Source organism: Crocodylus siamensis, chromosome 7 (assembly GCF_052110815.1).
Source record: "Crocodylus siamensis isolate JL-2025a chromosome 7, ASM5211081v1, whole genome shotgun sequence".
Lineage (NCBI taxonomy): Eukaryota > Metazoa > Chordata > Crocodylia > Crocodylidae > Crocodylus > Crocodylus siamensis.
In genome coordinates, this window is record NC_143401.1 from 52,491,639 (window position 1) to 52,509,250 (window position 17,612).

General features: G+C 47.9%; 1 protein-coding gene across 4 annotated transcripts in view; it reads right to left on the reverse strand.

Moving 5' to 3' along the window:
- CTNNA3 (catenin alpha 3) overlaps positions 1–17,612 on the reverse strand; it is a 1,496,635-nt gene that overhangs the window by 1,462,379 nt on the left and 16,644 nt on the right. For 2 of the 4 annotated variants that reach the window (XM_090056880.1, XM_090056877.1), the window contains exon 1: positions 2,764–2,887. The gene's annotated coding sequence lies outside the window, so the exon portion shown is untranslated. Of the gene's footprint in view, positions 1–2,763; positions 2,888–17,612 lie in introns of those variants that run through there. The other 2 variants (XM_090056878.1, XM_090056881.1) reach the window with 2 other exon arrangements.

Here is a 17,612-nt window from a genome sequence, read left to right on the forward strand (position 1 = left end):
GCCCTCCTTAGCCAGGTGATCCCCATAGTGAGGGAAATTTAAAGCTAAATGGAGAGCTTCCAGGGGATCAATGTTCCTGGCTCAGGCAAGCCACTGTCACCAGACATCCAGGCACCGGTGAGACAACAGAAGGGGAGAGCATCAGGAAATGGCTTGATCTGCTGTCCCATGCCAGCACATCATCCAACAGCCAATCTTCTCCTCCACCACAGGTGCTGCCAATGTGGGCCAAGGGCATGGTTGCCATGGTGGGGTCCAGAGGCACCAGACCCCACCATCAGGCACATAGCGTTTAGGCCTTGGTGGCTGCCTATCTCAGCAAGGACATGGAGCCACTGCTGTGCAACCTACTGGCCTACTGGGCAAGCTGCAACCACATGTGGCTGGATCTGGCCACACTTGCCCAAAAACCTGTCCTGTCCATCAACCAGTGTTCCAAGTGAGAGGGTGTTCAGCATTGCTGGTGACGTAGTGATACCCTACTGCACCTGCTTGGATTCTAGTTTGGTGGAGCAGCTGGTGTTCCTGAAGGTGAACCTCCCACTGCTGGGGTTCCCCAAGCTCCAGCTGTAGACAGAGTGAATGCCACTCTCCTCACTCTGTCCATACCTATTTCCTTTTTAAAAAGCCAGTTAATGCCCCACTCTGAGAGCTGGAAGGGAAATTCATCTCAATTAACCTAATTAACACCCTTATTATGACTCTCAGCAGCATCCCTTCCCACATCCCTTTTCTTTCTATTTCTTTCTGCATATTTATAGCATATGGTAAAGCAGCTTGTTCTGCCCTCTGAACCATTTAGCCTCTATGGACTTCTATATATATGCAAGGAGCCTGCTCTGACACACTGTAATTCCAGCTAGGGGCGTGTGAAATGGCCCATATTCAATTCAGATCCAGCCCAAATTGGGGGCAGTGATTTGATTAGTTGATTCAGATCACTGTCCCCAATTTCATTCAGCCAAATCCAAATCTGAAGATTCAGTGCAGATTCAGAGAATCAGCAATTCTGCCATAGACACAGCTTTACATATTTTTTCTACATACCTCAAGGTACCAGGGTGTGGCTCATGAATGCTGCAATGCTAGGGCAGATGGAGTGTCTCACACAAGTGTGGGCCCCCCCTCCCAAAAGTGATCACCAGAAAACCCAAAGTGGGCCATACATCTGGTCCACTTCTGAGTCTGCTGAGGAGCACATGAGGGGGCCCCCCCCGCACCCTCGCAGCTCAGCGATCAGCTGCAGGGGGACCCCGGGTGCCCCCCCGACCCAGGAGGAACCAGTCGCTAAGCCAGGGGGGGGTTGGACATGGGGGGAACCCCCCTGACCAGCTCCCTGGTGGACCCAGAAGTGGAACTTAAAGACTATATTATATGTTATATTGGAATATATATAATGTACATGCACAAAGGCACAGAAATAGTTGCATGGAAAACTTTTATGTGGACACTTCTTAACTTCTGAATACTTAACTTTGTAACCATAAAGGGCTCATATAATAATGATAACATTACAATATTTAACATTAATCTCCTTGATTAAAAAATGAAACCCTGACACAGCGCTACTGCACAGTAGTCTTTGGCTACTGTACAGTCAGCATCACAAAAAAGTTATTTATACAGGTACTAAATGACTGCACGGTAACAACTGCACAGTCAGCATCATGTGTAGACATGGACACTTATACCAGCACAATTTTACTGACAACAGTTAAACTATGTCGAGATAAACCAGCGTAAGTGAGAACAAAATCAAGAAATGTGTCTGAGACATGCTTTAACTGCTCTGTGTTCATGAAGTTTCTCTCAGGCACAAAAGAACATCAGTTATGGGCCTTGGAAGTTTTTAGTGGTAACATTTAAAATATTTATGTAACATTTGTCTCAAAGAAAAAGATGGGAAGTGTCACATGATCGTGTAACACACAATACAATAATACACATGCACCATCTCTGTGAAGCTTTTTGCTTTTACGAAAATATTCACTGAAATGAACTACTCAAATATTTTCACTTTTGCATTTGGTTCGGGCACTGAACAAACAGCCTTTACTGTGCCAGGTAGTTTTTGGACAGATGGCTGTACTATGCTGGTAATGATTTTTGGATCCTAGCCTCTTTTGGTGCTCCTCTCTCTTTTTAGAGCGAAGGCCTCTGTTTAAAGGACATTCACAATGGTCTTGTACTAAAAATAATTAATTTGTCACCTTACCAAAAAAAAGGTCATATAACAAGTTTCATAAAAAGCTATTGTTACATCTTAGGTCATCAGACAGACGCAGTCTGTAAACACTCTTTACATGAAAAATGCTTTTTATATTTCTATATCAAACTTAAAAATTGCTTAATACAACTCACTATTTAAGTGCTAAACTGAGAAATCTACATTTACATAAATGCATCTTAAACTAGCAACAGCATCCAGCAAAATGTCAAAAGATAAGTGCAGTCTTCCTAAGGGAAGAGTAGTCATGTGATATCTTATCTTTCCCTCTAAAATATTCTGATATGCTTTTTATAGCTCAAAAAAATGCAAAAGCACTGCACAATAGTGGTGACTGGCATCATGTGACAAGATAATGATCTCTTATGCCATTGAAATCATGATGAAAACATTTAGAACATTTGAAAAAAAAATGTAGTTCACAAACTCTGACATTTTTGATGGAATGACCATATAAATAAGTGTCTGCAACTCAATTTATAAGCTAATGTACTTTCACTATAAAAATCATTCTTTTCACTCCACATCAATCTTACCTTTCAAATCAAGAATCCAGCTTTTAAAAGAGTTCCTGGAAACAGCTCTCTGGAGAGGTCTTCTTGCGGTGTCCTGATTCAAAGGGCACTGACTGCAAGACAGTTGTTATTTCCACAGAGGAAGAGGAGGAGAGAAGAGTGCAAAATATAGTGGAAGGTGGTGGTATTTATTTGGTACCTCCTACTGAACTATTAAGTCCTGACTTCACTGACAAGTTGTTACCAAAAATACCTCCTTGAGAAAACCCAGACTCATTCCTTTGTGACTTGCAAACATATCTGACACTTTAAGAGCCCCGTTCAGAGTCCACCGAGGTCAATGAAGAGATTCCCATTGCTGCCTGGGCTCTGAATTGAGCCTTCAAGTAAGAATGCTTATAATCAGCTTTTGCAATCAGGCAAGGAAACTGGAAGCAGGAAGAAAGTGGGACTAGACATTGAGAAGACTAGAGATTGACTGGGGAGTATGAATGGGTGGGTCTAGGACTCATTAGGCAAACAAACTAGAAATGAAACGAGAAGTCTTCTATTTGAAGCAGGTACTAATTAGCTTAAGGGGATAAAAAGCTACTCATAAAGGTAGAAGTAAGAGAAGGATATAAACAGACTTAAAGAGGATTAGGCAGAAGGTGTCAAATTTGAGGTGTCATGATCATGGTGTGGCCACTGCAGAGTAACAGAGAAAAATTGCCAGAGGTCTAAACCAAACTCAAACTCCAAACTAGGGGTGGGCAAAATGCGATCCGCAGGGCCTCTAAAAAATTTAGAAAATTAATACTTATTTGCCCCTGGCTGCCTGTCATGCAGCCCTTGATAGCTTGCCAAAACTCAGTAAGTGGCCCTCCACCCAAAATAATTGCCCGCCCCTGCCATAAACTAAGCTTGAAGTAAAAAAATTAAAAGTGGTATCAGAGGTTGAAGAAAACTGTGCAGAAGCTGGAAAAATTCAGAATTGTGGCAGGAGCCAGAAAAAAGTCTGGGTTTTAGCATGGGCCATTCAAGGTCTGAGAGAGACACATTGAACAGATACTTGACAGCAATCTGCTCAATTCTTTTATAGCTAGTTTTGAGAAAGAAGTCCAACCATACAGGACTGGGCTTTCCTGGAATGGCATGGGTTAATCTAGCTCTCATCCTGAGGGCATAGTTATACAACTACAGTACTTGCTCATCACAGTGGAAGAAGGCTAAAGAGCCCCTGCCCATTAGAGCACATGTCTACCCTGGATTTGGAATGAAAGTCAAAATGCTTCATTCTCACTATTTTCTAGTGTGCCTCATCCCCTTCCAGTGCTAGCCCACAGAGACTTACTTCTTGCTTCTGCTATTAGTTCAAGTAGACTACTTCTACATGGTTCCACACATTTTCTGACGATATACTATTTGTAGTTTGTTCCATGATTCCATACTGGAAAATTTGAAAGGAGGTGGATTTGCATGTATGTCTTTAGCCCCATCTATACATTACATAAGGTGATTAAACAGTTAATCGCTTCTTAAGCACTCACCTGGCCACACATTCAATCAATTAATGGCATGATAAAAAGCAGCAGCTGCAAAATTATTCCACAAAATGTGTGTAGTAACTGTGCAGCTGCTTCCTATCATGTCGTTAATTGAATGTGTGGCCAAAGCCCCTCTGGCTGAGAGCCAAATCAGCTGACTGAAGCTCCCAGCAGGGGGGCATGTATACCCTCCCAGCCTGGGACCTCCCAACTCTCAAGGCTCCCAGCCATGGGGCACCTCATGTGACTCAGAGGCTGCAGCAACTGCAGTCTCCAAGCAGTGAAGGTGCATAAAGCCCCCCTAAGACTGGGAGATCACAGCAACTGCAGTATCCCTGCCACAAGGATCCCTTGGGTGTCTCCACAGCTGAGAGCCTAGTGAGCACATGGTGCACCACAGCACCTAAGAGACCTGTCAGCTGGCCCAGACTCCCAGCTCGGGGAGCTTGCTTCTTGCCAGTATAGGGGACTAGGATTGGACTCCCCCAGCAATAAGGTGCAATGGAATTTAATGCTTGATCCACATAATCATGCCATGCACATGCAGCAATGTACCTTTACCTGTACATGTAGAGGGGCCCTATGTAAAACAAAACAGAAATTGAACTAGCCATTGTCTGCGTAGCAGGGTGGGGTCTCTAGGGATGGCCATGTTACCCCTAGACTCCTTAACCATGCCAATCTTGCCCTACAGCATCCTCTATCTCGCCCGCTGCGTCTTGCTGGTATGATTGATATAGGGAGGCTGCCCTTGATCTTTACACTTGGACACAGTCTGGCTAGATCCTACTGAACCCTGCGGTTCCTTGACCCTTTGGTGTCCTGCTTCATGGGGGATGGTTCCTGAGTCTCTCAGCCTTATGGGCTATGTGCATGGCTCCAACCGCCCCTTTACCATGCCCCAAGCATCGCAGATGATACTGACATTGTCTTGTCTAGGCCTTGCTGTAATTTGGCCCCCTTGTCCTCCCTGGGCTCTCCACAGCCCTGTCTGTCTCCGCGCCTCACTGCCACTGGGGTCAGTGCACCCTGAATATTGCACCCACAGTGGCACTGGGGTTCCCACACTGTAGTGGGCCTCCAATGATGCCTCCTCCTTCCCCAGTAGCCTCTGCCAAACCACCAGTCTTATCAGAGAACAAACAACAGCCAACAACCACGAGCCCCTGGGCTGTAATGTAACACAAAATTCAAGGCATGCTCTGCCCCTTTAAGAGAGTAAGACTTCCGCTCTGAGGCTAGGTGCCTAGTAGGCAAGGCTACCATGTGGGCTCCTGGTGTCCCATCACTCTAAGGGCAGCGTCTCTGACGGCTGCAGTGTCTCTGGGCCCTTCCTTCCTCTTCAGCTGCTGGCAGGGAACAGAACTGCCTAATCCCAGCCTTTGAGTTTATATGGGCCCAGGGCCCTGCCTCTTCTAGCTAGCTAACCAGGTGCAGGTGCAGCCAATTCACCTATCCCAGGAGCAGGCAATTATTTCAGGCAGAGGGCCACTTGATGACTTTTGGCGCACTGTTGAGGGCCACATGGGTAGCTCCATCCCTTCCAGTTGCCCCACCCCCTGGTCGCCAGCTTGGGATTGGACATCCCACCCCCTGACCTTTGCCACCAGAAGCCCTGCCCCCTAACCCCTGGCCTTTGCCACCGGAAGTCCCTCCCCTTGCACAACTTACCAGGTAGCAAGGGGTTGAGACCCCTCTAATATCCTGCCCCAGCAGTGGGGTTTCAGGAGCATCAGACCGCCCCCAGAACTTCCCCCCTACCTGTGCCAGCTGACCCCAAAAGGAGGAGGCTCTGCCACTGCTTGTGCTGGCCAGTGCCAACCCAGTCGGGCTCGCCCCATTCCCAGCAGCACCTGATAGGCTGGCTTCCACCACATGCTACTCCAGATGGGACAGACCTGGCCAGATCTGAACCAGCCAGGAAAGGCAGCATGCAGCTGAAGTCAGCTCCTCACATGCTGCTGGGGATGGGAGGAGCCTGGCCGGGTCTGCACCAGCCAGAAGTGGCGGCAGAGCCGTGTGCCGCTCAGGATTGGATGAGCCCGGCCGGAGCAGCAGGGGCTCAGCTGCACTTTCCCCCTACCTGTGCCAGTCAGTCCCGAGCAGCACGCGGCTTCACCGCTGCTTCTGCTGGCCCGTGCTGACCCAGCCGGACTCCTCCCATCCCCAGCAGCACGTGGGAAGCTGGTTCCAGCCTCATGCTGCTCCAGATGGGACGGGCCTAGACAGGTCTGCACTGGCCAACAGAAGTGGTGGCAGAGCCGTGTGCTGCTTGGGACTGACCGGCGCAGGCAGGGGGAAGGTGCAGCTGAAACCCTGCAACTCTGGCCAGGCTCGTCCTGTCCTAAGCAGCACATGGCTCCGCTGCCACTTCTGCTGGCCGGTGTAGACCCGGCCAGACTCCTCCCATCCCCAGCAGCATGTGAGGAGCTGACTTCAGCTGCATGCTGCCTTTCCTGGCTGGTGCAGACCCAGCCAAGTCTGTCCCATCCAGAGCAGCATGGGGCTGAAGCCGGCTTCCCACGTGCTGCTGGGGACGGGGCGAGACCGGCTGGCTCTGCATAGGCCAACAGATGCGGGGTGGAGCAGTGTGCCACTCGGGACTGACCAGCACAGGTAGGGGGAAAATGCAGCTGAGCCCCTGCCTCTCCAGCTGGGTTTATCCTGTCCCAAGCGGCATACAGCTCCGCCGCCACCTCTCTTCAATGGTGCTGACTGGGCCGGAGCTGTGGCCCAGCTGCTGTTTCCACTTCCCAGTGCCAACTCAGCACAACCTTGCATGGCCCGAGCGGCACAACACGGGGATAGCCTGCCCAGGAACCGCTTTCCTGGGCTTACCTGCAAGGCAGGGCCCTTTCTAGTCCCATGCAGCAAAGCAGAACCCGGCCCAGGCACTTTCCCCTCACCGGCGCTACAGGTTCTGGCCCAGCCCCATCCCCCACCCACTCAAGCTGCAAACCTGGCCTGAGCCAGGGCGGGGCAAGGCAGCTGGGTCAGGCTTTGGTCAGGGTTGGTTGCCTCGCAACCAGAACCCAAGGAAACAGCCTGAGGTCCTGCAGCCAGCAGCTGGTGCAGCCGGAGGCTTTTAGAGAGGCAGCTGCCATTACCTGGGTTTTGAAGGGGCTCTGCAGGCTGGAGAAAAGTGCTTGGCAGGCCATATCCAGCCCACAGGCTGTATTTTGCCCACCCCTTACCTATCCACATATTCAGTCTTAGGCTGCATGCAGACATCTGGGGGGTGGGGGTTGAAGGAAGTTAAATTGAATTAAAAATAGTTATCTGATCTAACGTAAGTCAGGATGGTGGGGCTAGCAGAGGGATCAGGGGGGCCAGCAGAGTCAGGGCTGCACTGGGAACGGTACAGATGTTTGGGGCAATTAGATCAGTCTAAAAATGGCCAATGCAATCCAAATTAGACTACCTCAAAAAGGTAGGGTTAACTTAGATCAGGTCAGACATTTTTAGACCAACCTTCCTGGAACTTCTGTACAGTTCACACTTAGATCAACCTAACAAGGGATCTAAATGTAAGGTTTACACCTGGGTGAATTAAGTTAGATTGTGTGGTCATTTTTAACGTGATCTAACTTCCCCCTAGCCTCCCCAAATGCGCTATTTTTTTTTACATTAAACAAAGATGTTCACAAAGTAAGCTTATTTGAAAGTTCAAATAAGTAATCATGAGACTAAGACAGTATTCATCCATCACTACATCTTACAACACATGACAAGATGGTAGCAATTTTCTGGTTTAAAGTTTTGGCAATGCAGTAATGACTTTTAATACGCAGGCAAAGTTCTGCTTTACACCCTGATAGCCACTGTAGTTAGTGGGATTATCGGACTGTAAATAGAGCAGAATTTGGTCAATTCAGGAATCCTGAAGGCATTCCATATAGCATTTACTTTCAGTAAATCAAGTGTAGAGCCTAGCCAAGTTGATAATGCCCAATTAAATTAGTCTGATTAGATACAAGACTTAGTAGAAAAGCATAGCCTCAAACTAGTGGCCTGTTACAAACTAGTCAGAGGGGACCAGCAGGCAATGGGAGAGTCCCTGTTCCGCAGAGCACTACCAGGAGTGACAAGAAACAACGGTCACACGCTGGCAGAGGGTAGATTCAGACTAGACATCAGGAGGCACTACTTCATGGTCAGGACGACTATGAACCAACTTCCAAGCGAAGTGGTGCTGGCTCCAACCTGGGGGTCTTTAAGAGGAGGCTAGACGAACACCTTGCTGGGGTTGTTTGACCCCAGTACTTTTTCCTGCCACGGCAGGTGGTTGGACTTGATGATCTGCTCAGGTCCCTTTGGACCCTACCAACTATGAAACTATGAATTTGGTGATAGCAACCTGACAGTTTTAATGCCAAATGCTTTAACTATATTGCATACCAATATGTTAATTACTGATATTAGTGGGCATCCATTTATTTCAGAAATAAATGTTCTGAATTTGCCTATTTTTTCCATTAAAAGATTTAATTATTTTACCTAAGTTACTTTTCACACCCTAGATAGCTCACTTTCCCTTAAATCAGTATCTTTAAATAACATTGGTTATTATAATCACTCACTCCTACATCAGGTGAATTGATTTTTTTAACTTTTTGATGAATGAGTAGCACAATTAGTGCCAATGACTTTTTTTACACTGTTAAGTAATCAAACTTATCAGAATGTGAATGTGTCCATAAGCCACAGTATTATGTTATCAATAGTTAAGGAAAGAATTCTTGAAAGGTGCAGTTTAAAAGCCAAGCTCCAGTACACTGCTATTGAAATGTTCTACTGCTATGAAAGCAGCAGCATGGATGCTTTGAAGGAACTGTCTGACCACATATCTTAGAAATGTAGAAGCAGGGGTTGCAGTTTCTGAACTAAATTTTAAAAGATGTGCATTCCTTGCAGAAAAAGTCAGTTGAAAAAGGCACCAAACAGAGAGGACACAAACTTTAGCAGGTGAATATCCCTTCCTTTTTTGTAACTAAGACACTGTACACCAATCATAATCTCCTCAAGAATATTTTCCTTCAATGGGAAATGGAGTGTATAAAAAGAAATGACCTACAATTTATCAGATCATAGATCAAACCAATCACAGAGGCTAGGTATAGACACATTACACTTATCGCACATTAAGTGCACACAAAGCATTTTACAACAGTAACAGAAAAGACGTTCACAGGACATAAAGCACTTTAAAAATGCTGGATCCCACTCCAAGTTAACCCTGGATGGATGTGATATCAGATGAAAGTGCTTTAGGTTACAGTACTTTATTGAATAACTGTACCACATCCCATCCCATCCCAAGGCAAAGTAGTTCACTTTGCCCTGGCATTCTCTTAAACCTTCCACTAACAAATCTGGTGCTATCAAAGCTACTGGCAATGTCAGGATATGCGAAGCTTCAGGTGTTGATTCAATTTGTAAGAAATTCGGTGGCCAAATCTCCGAATCCGAATTGAATAACAAGGCCAATTACAAGGTCCAGATCGATTCGAAGCTCTCCAAATCAATTTGGAAAAGATTCAGAGAGCTTCAGTGATTTTGGCAGTCCCAGCTCGCTGCAGCAGGGATCTGGACACAGACTCCATGCTGGTAAATAGGGGGTGGAGGGCTGGAGGAGGGGGGAGGGGAGAGGGGACTGAGGGGGGACCCCCACCAGACCGCATCCCCTGCCTGCTCCCCCAGGCCCCCTGAGTGTTCCCCACCCACTCTCCCAAACCCCCCATGGCTGCCCCACCTGCCCCAGCTCCAGGCCCTTAAAGAAAAGAAAAGAAAAGCCCAAACTCACGGACTGCTGCAGTGGCCTTAGGGCTTCTCAGGGCTCATGGTAGAGCGCCCCCATGCAGCACAGGGCAGTGGGAGGCAACGAGGATCAACCCCCCCCTCCCCAGAAGGAGCCGGTGAGTGAGGGCTTTTTTTTTTTTTTTTTTTTTTTTTTTTATTATTATTATTATTAAGGGGCAGGAGTTGGGACAGGCAGGGCAGCCATGAAGAGGGCTGGAAGAGCAGGCAGGGGTCAGGGTGCTCATGGTGGAGCCCCCCACATTGTATGGGGTGGGGGGGCAACAGGGATCACCCCCCACCCCGGCCTGGCAGCAGCTGGTAGTACAGGCTTTTTTCCTTTTTCAAAGAGCCGGAAGCTGGGAGAGCAGGTGGGGCAGTCACTGAGAGTTGGTGGGGGATGGGGCCAATTTGGAGATTTAGCCAGTTTGGCTGCGGCCAAATCTCTGAATCAGATTTGGCTGACTGATTTGGGACAGTGATTCAAATCACCGAATCAAAGCACTGTCTCCCAAATCAGCTGAATCTGAATCCGCAGTGAATGCTAGCCACTTCACACAGGCCTACAGGATACTAAACTAGATACGAATTACTGTATTAGATCAGAGAAATGATACATGTTCTTACACTGATGGCCAGGGAAAACAGCATTTATATTTACTCAGTAAAATGTAAAGTATTAAACTGAATCTTGAACAGGTTTTGTACTAGTCCACATACAGAAGTGTGATGATGAAGAAATAATAAATGCAAATGTTTGTAATTCCTGTCTGTAAACAAGAGTATGTTAATGAAGTTTTACAGATAAGATTTTTAAGGACACCAAAGACCTTGAGCCTGCAAATAGGTGTTTACAACCTGCATTTAAGATGAAAAGGCCATTTTTTGAAAGTTGAAATAAAACTGGTTAAACATGCAGTATTAAGGAACTAAGAGCCTTACCCAGCAAAGAACTTAAATACATTCCTAAAATACATGGATGATTTTTATTAAATACAGGAATGGCAGAGTAGAGGAAGCAGGATCTTGCTCTTCATGTTTTCAAATGGAGGATCCAAGTACAGTACACAATTTGGGACACGAACGCCATGACTATATGAACAAACCGATATTTAGATAACCAAATTGTCATTTCACTGCAAAAGCAAGATTTGCAACTTTTATGCACCTGCACATGCATTCCAGTTGCCAAATGTCAGCCTTCTTTGTTTTAAAGTTCCTGTCTTAAATAAGTTAATTTTGCATTTGTGAACAGCATTGAATTGACTTCAGTGAAAGTCACTAGAACTAGAAATGATCAAGAATGCAAAGGACACATGCCTATCAAGAGAGGAGAATCAGGGAGGGGTGCAGTGGCACAGTTGCACCCACCTCCCACAGTGTAGGAGGCTCCAGTTCAAGGCCCTAGACACAGGCAAAGGCACAGCTGGAACCCCAGGCTGGTGTGTGATATCCAAGGGATCCAAGCAGGGAGCAGGTAAGGAAATGAGGACCACAACTGCCACAAGTGTCCCTGGCTCACCCAGGGCAGGGGAAACCCCAGACCCACTGCTACCCTAATGTAGCCAGGGGCTGCAGAAAGCAGCTGTTCAGGTTGCCAGGCTGGGCAGCAGCACTAAGGTCCCTCCTGCTCCATGTTTTCCCTTCCAGTCTAGAAGCAGACTGCACTGGGACAGCAGAAGCAAACAATCCTCCTTCCAGATCCTGTTCCCAGCCATCAAGGGACACCCAGGGGGACTGGGCAAGGAGCAGGGGAGCCTGGAAGTGAGGGATTCAGCTGCTGCTTGTGTCCCTGGCCAAATCTAGCACCTTGTGCTGCCCCTCACAGAAGCCTCCAGCTGGAGCGGGTCAGGAGCAGCCCTCCCCCTGCCCCAGGGTAGCTGGAGTAAGCAATAGCAGCAGGTGAAGGGCAGAGGGTAATCGGAGGGAAGGTGCCTGCACTGAAGGGGAGCAGGGCCTGAGTCCTCAGCAGTCTGCCTACTGGCGGGGAGGGGATGCAGTCACCCCTGCAGCGCTGGCAGCATCTCCACACCCACCTCATTCCTTTTCTGATTCCTAGATCCACCATGCCCGTCAGTCCACCCATTGTGCTGCCAACAAACCTCCACTTTGACCAGAAGAGGCGCACTCAAGATGTTAGAATAATTCAGTGCCCAGGCTCTTTCAGTTTGTGGAGTCCCTAGGCTCTTTCAGCTTCTTACTTAGATCAATATCTGTGCTAAATGAGAACTATCTTTATTTTTCAAAGGTGAAATTTTATTTACTAGAAACAGGACTGATGCACCCATTCATTTCACAGAAGCTGCCAGGTAGCCACCCTCTTGCAATGTATTACGTGGTCATGACTGGCAAATTTAAACTGGCAAAAGGTTATATGTGTCATTACTAGTCCTTACGCTATCATGGATCTAAATTTACTGGTATCATATACTTCTGGTTAATGCCAAAGATATATACAATATTGAGAAAAATTATAAATATCCACTTTAGAAAAAGAATATTGTATAAAGCAGGCATGTCATAAAAACTATGCAATGATGAACAGGTTTTATTAGAGTGTTAGAAATGCAATATTGCTAGAAATGGACAGCTTGCATCTTGCACCTGATAAGAAAGAAACACTGCCAAGGACTTTTTTCCTTGCCCAGCCTTGCCACAGCTTTTCTCATACTAAATCGCAGACTCTCCCCCAGCTTCTCCCTAGCCTCTCTCATGCAGATTACAGAAGCTGGAATTCAACTGACTGTGTCCTTGAAATGGGGGGGGGGGTGGGGTTTGAACTCTTGGTGACCTATAGTAGTCTCTGAGCATGCTTAATTAGCTGATGCATATTTACCTCTCCGCCCTGCATACTTAAGTAGTTAATTATAATATACATGCGATGTATGTAGTGATGTAACCACATGTATGCTTGTATGAAACGGAAGTGAGCTGTAAGAGTTCCTGTTTCTGCACACGTGCCCAGGAGGAAAAAGATATATACAGCCTGCAAAATTCCTTGGTGGGTTCAGAGTAATCTGAGTTTTTGACTCTGCTCTGACCCTATTTGCAAATACACCTTTTGTGCCATCTAATGAGTGTATGTCTGTGATTTTGGTGGCCTCCAGAGAAACAAACCGCTTTAAGCATCAAGAGATTCATGTTTGAGCACCTTTTATTATTCACTTGTCATTTCTGAACTAAACAGAGAAGAAAAAAATGCCAGAGCAGAGGGTCAAGACCGAGTAATAGAGGCATTAAATAATGATTCTAGAAATGTTATCATCCAAAAAAATCAATAATTAATATTTACACTTCTAGAAGGGCATTTTGTATCCCCTCCTCTGCCTATATAAAACACCTATAAAATCCATTAAATTGTTTTTTGGATCAATTTAATCACCAAAATGCTTGAAACGTGACACAAACTGATCTAATAATTCTCCAGAACTAGAAATGTTAAAATGCCATCTCAATATATTAATCTGAAAAACTCTCTCACTTAGAGAAAGAAAATCACACGAGAAATACCATTACATACATGTTTTTGATGACAGGACTTGGTGGTATAAATGTGCAATCTCATGAATAAAGCTGAAGAAATAAAAACATTCCTCACCCTCACAAGCCATTGTAAGGAATGTTATTATTCCACTGTAGGAATGTTTTTTAGCAAGGGCAAAATAAATTAAAACAGCATGGTACCACACTGAGCGACAAAACAAAGAGGAGCATAATGTTAAGTTATAGAAAATAACAGAACATGCCTTCTGATAAACAGTGAGCAGAGTGCAAGATTATGAGGATAGGATGAAATACAAAAATCTCTGATAGTTCATCCCCTTCTATTGGCCACTAAATCACATAGCAGTCTCATGAAATGTACAAAACTTTCACACTGAATTAGTTTCACAAGTGACCTAATTTGGTATAGCAGTTGGGATTATACATGATTGATAATAGGCATAGACAGTGCATAGGGAGGAGCACAGGGAGGCCGCCCCACCTGACATTGGCTGCCGCCAAAGCCACTGGCTGCTTCTGTGGGCAGTCGCCGCTCCCTCCCTCACTATCGACGTGGCTGCCTGTGGCTGTGGGCAGTCTCCCACTCGCCACCCGCCACTTGCCACACCCCACTTGCCACTGACACTGCCACGACTGCCTGTGAGAGATCCCCACTTGTCCTGCCCTCACCGCCGATGTCACCACAGCCGCCTGCAGGTGGTCCTCGCTCCCCACTACCATGCCTCCACTGCCGACACTGCCACCTGCAGGCAGTCACTGTGTCGCCCCAGCCTCCGAGGGCACATGTCATTCATGATAATAGGCTTTCATCTTATTAAACTTTCATACTCAATGGCTTCTAAGTGCCTTTAATTAAAATAGCTAAAACCAAAGATTATCAAAATGTAACAACTACTCATTAAACCAGCAAGACACTTTAGTCATCTTTTTCTAAACCGAACTCATAGCTTATTTAGTCTCTCTTCATGCAGAAGCCTCTCCATGCCCCTGATCAGAATTGTTGTCTTTCTCTGTAACTTCTCTTGTTGCTCAGAAGTAGCTGTTTTGCTAAATGAACCCTGGAAATAGTAGATAAAATGTTTCATAGACTCATGTAATTTTACCTTTTTCACTAATGAAATGCAAATCAAAATAGAGAGGTATTGGTACTGGAAATTCACAAAACATGCAGTTTCTGTTACATTCAAGTATCACATAATTAACTGATTAATTGAGCAATTACCTTGAGACCAGCTACATATGCAAAGTAGCTATCATGCCATTAAAGGCGTGTTCCATGTCCTTTGCCATCCCCCACCACAGGGGGATTAAGGCGTGTCACGGGGTGGGACGCAGGGGCGGCCGTGATCCCCCTTGCACCCCTTACCGTGTCACATGGGCAACTAGCACCCTCTTGTCTCTCCCGCCACATCTTCGCTGTTACGGATCTGTAAAGGAGGCTGCCTACGATTCCCTTGTCCACGGTAATATGCTGGCACTATTCCCCGCCCCTTATAGGGTGACTCGGTGCACCCCAGCCTTAAGGGCTATGCGTGCCTCCAAACCTCCCCTTTAGCGTGCCCCGAGCCTCGCAGCTGTACCGGACGTTCTCATATCATACACTCGCCCCTCCTGGGCTCCTGTTCCCCTCTCGCCCTCTCCCGGGCCTATTCGCCCACCCGGGCTTCTGTTCGGCTCTGTCGAGCTCTTATCATTCAGGCCCCAATCTGCACGTCGGCCCCTCTCCGGGCTTATATCGCACGCCTGCCCCTCTCCAGGATGTATACTGCGCGCCCGCCCTTCTCCGGGGCTTAGTGTCAGTAGGAGACTGATCGCTCCTGAGGCCTGTGCCGTGCTTCCAGCGCTCCTTGCCCTCTCTGGGGCCTGTGCTGCACTTCCAGCGCTCCTCGCCCTTACTCAGGCTTCTCAAAGTTGGGCTCAGGCGGCCCTTTCCCTGCCTGGCCCCAGACCTGCCTTCTCGGGCCTAGCTCGCGTGCCTCTCGGGCCCATGCCGCACCCATTGCCCCCTCTGGGGCCTATGCCATGCCTCTCGCGCCCGTGCCGCGCTTCTCGCGCCCAGGGCTCAGGTGGCCCGTGGCTGTGCCTGGCCCCCTGCCCTTCTTCGGGATCACCAGCCCGAAGGGGGCCAAATCCAGCCTCAGGGTTGGGGTCTCTGCCCCCTCACACCACGCCTCACTGGTGCAAACAGCTGTGCCCCACTGGCACCACTCACTGTGCCCCACTGGGCACCGGGAGCCCCCAAGTTACTGGGTAGCCTCCTCACACCCCTACAGCCTCACCCGGTCCTCCAGCGTAACCATAACTAAGCCCAGAGCCAAACAGCTGTAACATAACCACACGGAACTTTCTGGCTCACAACAAACTCCATGCCACACTGGGTCTTAGCCATACCTCCCTTAGGGTTCTCTCTTCCCCTGCATCATTGCAGCCGGTCTGCATGGTCAGGCAGCAACCATCCACCCGGCCTGCTCAGCACTCCTGCTCCTATGGCTGTTTAGAGGTAACTGCCAGCTAGGCTTTGGCCTAGCTGTTTATAAGGGCCTGGCCCTGCCCCTTTTTGGTCATGTGACCAACCTGGTTGCCCCAGCAACCCACATCTGTGCTGCTTCAGGGAGCTTCAGCAGCCCTATTTCTACTGCTAGTAGCAGGCACCCTGGTGCCCTGCTACAAGGCGTCTCTTCACTAATGCAAGAAGCATGGGGAACAAGCAGGAGGAGCTTGCTCTCCTGCTTGCAAGTAGTAAAATCAACCTGGCTGGCCTAGTGGAGACATGGTGGGATGAAACTTTTGACTGCGCAGTAGACATAGAATGCTATAGGTTGTTTAGAAGAGATAGGAAGGGGGAAAAAAGGTGGGGGGGTTGCGCTCTATGTTAGGGAACAGTATACCAGTTCTACCTTCCAAATGGGACCAGAGGAAGGGTTAACTGAGACCCTGTGCATCAAGCTCTGAGGGCAGGGGAAGAGGGATCTGGTGGTAGGGGTTTACTACAGGCCACCACATCAGGAGGAAGAGCTGGATCTGGAATTCTCCAGGCAGCTGGGGGAAGCCATGCGTGCAAAGGATGTTGTGGGCATGAGCGATATGAATTACCCTGACATCAACTGGGAGGAGCAGTCGGCCAGGTCTAGCTACTCACAAAGGTTTCTGACGTGTGTACAGGACCTACGCCTCATGCAGGTGGTACTCGTCCCCACTAGGGGAAATGCCATATTGGATCTGGTGTTAGCCTCTGGGGATGACCTGGTGGGGGAGGTGCTAGTACAAAGGAGGCTAGGGGACAGTGATCATGAAATGATCCAGTTTGCTATTCAGAGAAAGGTGGGGAGGGTAACTAGCACAGCGCAAATGCTTGACTTTGGGAAAGCCAACTTCAATGTGCTCAGGGCAGTAGTCAGGGAAGCACTCAGAGCCCAGGGGGTAGCTAATATGGGGGTCCAGGAAAGGTGGTCCTTCCTCAAGGAAGCTATCCTTGGGGCGGAGCAGGACGCAATTCCTCTGCACAGGAAGGTGGGAAAAGGGTCCAAGAAACCTTTATGGCTGAGCGTGGATATCCAGGCCGGCCTGAGGGCAAAGAAAAAAGCGTACTGGCAGTAGAATCAGGGGGCAGGGACAAAGGAGGAGTACACTTCCCTGACCCAAGCTTGTAGGGTTTTGGTGAGGAAGGCTAAAGCAGCACTGGAGCTTAGATTAGCTTCTGGGATTAAGGATAACAAAAAGTCCTTCAAGTATATAGGTAGCAAGAAGAAGTCTCAGGGTAACATTGGACCCCTATGGGACAGGGCAGGGCAGTTGGTGACAGATGTGCGAGAGAAGGCAGAACTCTTCAACAAGTTCTTTGCCTCCATGTTCCTGTCTGCTGACAATGGGGTGCTCTCGGGTGACAGCGTAGAGACCCAGGAAGGATACGAGTCGCCCGACTGTTAGTTCAGACCTAGTTAAGGATTACCTGGAGGGCTTAGATGTGTCCAAGTCAGCGGGCCCAGATGACCTTCATCCACGGGTGCTGAGGGAATTGGCTGGTGTCATTGTGGAGCCATTGGC